We start from the raw sequence: 5120 nt of genomic DNA on the forward strand, positions 1-5120 counted from the left end.
GGGGTCTTAGGGAATCAACAGGGCGGAGCAAACAGCTATGGCTGCTCCTCAGCCCTGCCCCAAGAGGCCCCGGGTCTCAGTGTCCCACGGTAATTGGTAATCGCTGCAAGCACCTCTGAGAGAAAGCCGCCCTCGAGTTCCGCCCGCTGCCAGACAGTCCTGTTTCTCCCCATATGAGTCTGGGTCCCCAGAGACTCGCCCGGAACTGGAGTTCAGAGCAATCGGGGGCTTGTGGCTCCCTCCCGATTCAAAAAGACAGCTGCGTCCTCTGTCGCCAGCCCTTGCCGCGTGTGCTTCCGTACCTCTGCACTTTACTTCCGCACCGCACCTTTTCTGAGTCTCAGTGTGCTTTTCTCTTTCCTTCTAGTTGTAGAATTTCCACTCAGCCAGCCTTCCTGTGGTTCTGGATGATGTCCGTTTTGTCTTTTAGTTGTATTTTTGAAGTGGTTGTGCGAGGTAGCAATTTCAGGTGTTTACCTATGCTGCCATCTTGGTTTCTCCAATTTTACATTTATTGATATGCAGTTCTTCTACTGAATCAAGCCTCATATTTTTGCAAAATGTTTTATTCCTTGGGCCTAGCACAGACCTGATATGTAGGGACTCAGTGAATATTTAAGTGAACGAGAGAACACATCATGAAAAGGACCGGCACTGTGTATAGCCTGTTCAGAAATCCCCTGCCCTTGGTCCCCTTTTCTCCAGTTCCCCATCTTCACCTTTTACCTTCTCCCCAAATGAGGAAAAGATCCTCTGAGTGGAAATACCCAAGATATTTTAAAATCTGGGCATGACTAACTGATTTGAAAATGATCAAGACCCACGTGAACCTGTGAGCTCCACCTGGTAGGATGAAGGAAGGTAGCATTGGTTATCTGATGTGTCTAGTGACCAAAGGTGCACAGTCTTGGTTACTCTAAAATTTCCCATGGGTTTTATGTATTTGCTGGTTGGTTTCTGAGATGTCATGTTTGGCTTTCAGCTGAGGCTGTTGATGTCTTGGGAGGTAGCTTTTAATGACAGGCAAGAAAAAGGTTGGATGATGGTGCTGTTCAGACTTCAGCATGAACCTCAACCTTTTAGGGAAAATGTTCTCACGATTTGAATTCTGAAGCTGCCGTGTCTTAAAGTCTCAATTTTAAGAATTACTTACTTGCCGGGGCTGGTGTGGCTCAGTTGATTGGAGTGTTGTCCAGTACACCAGAAGGTGGCGGGTTTGATTCTTGGTCAGGACACATAGCCAGGTTGTCGAGTGCGGGAGGCAACAGATAGATGTTTCTCTCTCTTTCTCTCTCCCTTCCTCTCTAAAAAGTCAGTTTCAAAAATTAATTTTTTGTTTCTGTGTGTGAAAATTACTTCCCAATTTTCTTTATAGAACAATTAGAAAAAGGATATGGAAATTGAAGAAGCATCTGCAACTTTGTCAGCTAGAGCAGAGCCGCTCAGCATTTGGTATATTTCCCATGCAGACATTGGGCTTTAAGTTTTCTTTTCTTTCTTGTTATAAAAGTAAAGAACACTCATTGTAGAAGAGATTGGCATAAATAAAAAATATTAAAGTGTAAAAAATCAACTATAATTTTGCCACTCTAATGAACAAACCATGGAACATTTGGCATATTTCTTTCTGTTCTTTTTCTTTTTAACTCTAACCTTTTCTAGATTACCCTGTTCGTGTGTGTGTGTGTGTGTGTGTGTGTGTGTGTGTGTGTTTGTGTGTTTGCAAACTTCATTTTTCTTAATTTTAATTTATTATAAGCATTTTAACACATCTGTAGGGCTTTTGTGAACTTTATTTTTCTTATTCTAGAACAATAGGTCATAATTTATTTCATAATCCTTCAAAATGAAAATTTTTAGTGAAGTGCTTCATATGCCTAGAAAAGAACAGATAACCACAGATGCTAACTATATGCACCATCCTGCATTAACAGATTTTAATATTTTTCCATATTTGATTCAAAGGCACCAACTTCCCATTTTTTTCCTTAACTTTAAACATTTTAGGTGAGGGCTTTTGTATCTCTGCCTTTCGTTCTTACGTGGAAAATACATATGTGTGAATGTGTATGAATGCATACGTGTAGTATGAGGTAGGGACCTCATCTTGTTTTTTTTCTATGTGGTTGACCTCACTGATTTATGTCTATTAATGCATGTGTGTGCATATGTGTTTAAGTGAAAATAAAATCAGGCTTACATGTAATTCTGGCCTCTGTCTTTTATTATGTTTATCTGCTATATGCCAGTATCACATCTTAAATACCATAGATTTCTAATGTCTTAATAGGGCAAGTCCCCAGGACTTCTTTTTCTTTTTTTTTATCCTCACCCGAGGATATTTTTCCATTGATTTTTAGAGAGAGGGAAAGACCGAGAGAAATATCGATGTGAGAGAAACACATCGATTGGTTTCCTTCTGCATGTGCCCTGACCAGGGCCTGGGCCAGGGAGGAGCCTGCAACCAAGGTACGTGCCCTTGACCAGAATTGAACCCCAGACCCTTTGGTCCACAGGCTGACGCTCTATCTACTGAGCCAAACTGGCTAGGGCCCCATAGCTTTTTTTGATTCAGAATTTTCATGGTTATCCTTGGCTTTTTACTCTCCTATGTGAACTTGAGAGGTACCTTGCTAAGTTCCACAGAAAATCCTATTAGTATTTTGATTGGAGTTGCTTAGAATTACAAATTTGATGTTTAAGAATTGATCTGGACATTTAAAAACAACGTCTTATCAGATTGGCAGATATCTTTTTTCTTTTAAAATCTTCTTACTGATTTTAGAGAGAGGAAGGGAAAGGGATAAAGAGATAGAAACATCATCAGTTGGCTGCCTCCTGCAGGCCTGCTACTTAGGATCAAGCCCTGGGAATGGAATCGTGACCTCTTGGTTCCTAGGTGGACACTCATCCACTAAACCACACTGGCCAGGCTTGACAGATATCTTAAAAAGACAGAAATCTTCTTACTGATTTTAGAGAGAGGAAGGGAGAGGGATAGAGATAGAAACATCATCAGTTGGCTGCCTCCTGCAGGCCTGCTACTTAGGATCAAGCCCTGGGAATGGAACCGTGACCTCTTGGTTCCTAGGTGGACACTCATCCACTAAACCACACTGGCCAGGCTTGACAGATATCTTAAAAAGACAGATAACATCTGCTGGAAAAGGGTTTGGAAATGAGCACTTGAATATATTATTGGTGATAGTGTGAGTTATCACAGATTTGTGGATAGTACTTTGGAAGGAGCTGCTAAGATTAAAAAACAGTTTTGTACTTGGATTTGGCAAACCTATTTTGGAAAACCTATAGAAATAAAAGGGCCAGGGACTAAGAATATATGTGTGCATATGTTTACAGCAGTTTGTTTACAAGGGCAAAAACTGGAAATCTCCTTAATGTTCACCAATAGGGAGCTGTCGAATTGTGGTTGAGTTCATACCATAGAATATTATGCAGATATTACGAAGATTGAGTCAAATCTATGTGCATTGACCCAGAAAGTGGCTTATGGGAACATTAAGTGAAAAAGTGGGGCAGAGAACTAAGTATAGTACGAGTGGATACTTATTTAAAACAAGGAAGGATGGGAGGACTCTGAATATGTTTGAATGTCTGTCTGCATTTGTTTAGGAGCCACAGGAAACAGAAGAGCACACACCACATTTAAACTGGTTATTCCAAGGGGTAGGTTGGAGGTAGGGGAGAAAATATTTTTAGATATATCTCTTTTCCATATTTATTTATTTATATAATTTTATTAATTTCAGAGAGGAAAAGAAAGAGAAACATCAATGATCAAAGAGAACCATTGATTGGCTGCCTCTTACAACCCCCCTACTGGGGATTGAGCCCACAACCTGGCATGTCCCCTGACTGCGAATTGAACCGTGACCTCCTGGTTCATAGGCTAATGCTCAACCATTGAGCCACACTGGCCGGGCTCCATGTATCTGTATATTGATGTTTTAATTTTAATTGAGATACAATTCACATTCCATAAAATTCACTTTTTTAATAAGTGTGCAAGTCAGTAGGTTTTGGTACATTCACAGAGTTTTGTAACTATTACCAATATCTAATTCCAGACCATTTTCATCACCCCACTGCTTGTAACAGCTTGTTTTACTTTGGGAGTTTATAAGACAACTAGAGGCCCGGTGCATGAAATTAATGCACTGGAGAGGGGAGGGAGGGATCCTTCAGCCTGGCCTGCGCCCTCTCGCATGCCCTGGGGATCGGGCCTAAGCCAGCAGTCAGACATCCCTCTAGCAGTCCAGGGCTTTTGCAGTCTGGGACCCCTTGCTCCTTACCGCCTGCCTGCAGTGGAGGCAGGAGAGGCTCCTGCCACCGCCGCTGCGCTCGCCAGCCATGAGTCTGGCTTCTGGCTGAGCGGCTCTACCCCTGTGGAGGCGTACTGACCACCAGGGGGCAGCTCCTGTGTTGAATGTCTGCCCCCTGGTGGTCTGTGTGCATCATAGCGACACGTTCCGCTGTTAGGGTCACTTTGCATATTACCCTTTTATTATATAGGATAAATACTGTAAAAATAACAGAGGGAATCACAGTAGTTTCCTGGAGTGATGGCTCTGTTTTGGGGAAGAGGCCTTTGTGTCCATGCCCATGGGCCAGTCAAATGCCTAGCCTGCAGGTAAATAATTTGTGGGTGGCATGGCTTGTCTGTTTTCATATAAATAGGACAATAAAATTGACCAGCTATTTGAAGCAACAGAATGATAATAACTTTTACCTTTGCCATTTCTATTGCTCAAAATGTTAAAGCTCATGTTACCTAGTAGATATGTCTGCCAGTTGACATTCTCAGTAGCCTCACATTTGAGTTACCTGTATCATTGCCCCGTCAACACTAAGTGTTAGGTTAAGCAAAAAGGTGTGAAAACAGGCATCTTACGGTTTTTGTGATTCTGGTCAACAATGACATTGAACTTGGTTTCAGTCGGCTAGTCAATTGTATCTTTTTTTTAACACCTTTCGTACCGCATAGAAATCTCTAAGACATACGCCAGGGACTGCACATTTTTGAGCAAACTGCACGTTATTTAAATCATCATAACTACAGATCATAATGCACTTTAGGTGTTGTTTTTCAATAATTATAA

At 41.7% G+C, this 5120-nt stretch overlaps 1 protein-coding gene across 1 annotated transcript in view; it reads left to right on the forward strand.

Annotated features, from left to right (window-relative positions):
- FAM21C (family with sequence similarity 21, member C) overlaps positions 1-5120 on the forward strand; it is a gene marked incomplete at its 5' end in the record, with an annotated part of 93017 nt that overhangs the window by 21221 nt on the left and 66676 nt on the right. The gene's annotated exons all lie outside the window — the stretch shown is intronic.

This window comes from Myotis brandtii, unplaced genomic scaffold (assembly GCF_000412655.1).
Source record: "Myotis brandtii unplaced genomic scaffold, ASM41265v1 scaffold1032, whole genome shotgun sequence".
NCBI lineage: Eukaryota > Metazoa > Chordata > Mammalia > Chiroptera > Vespertilionidae > Myotis > Myotis brandtii.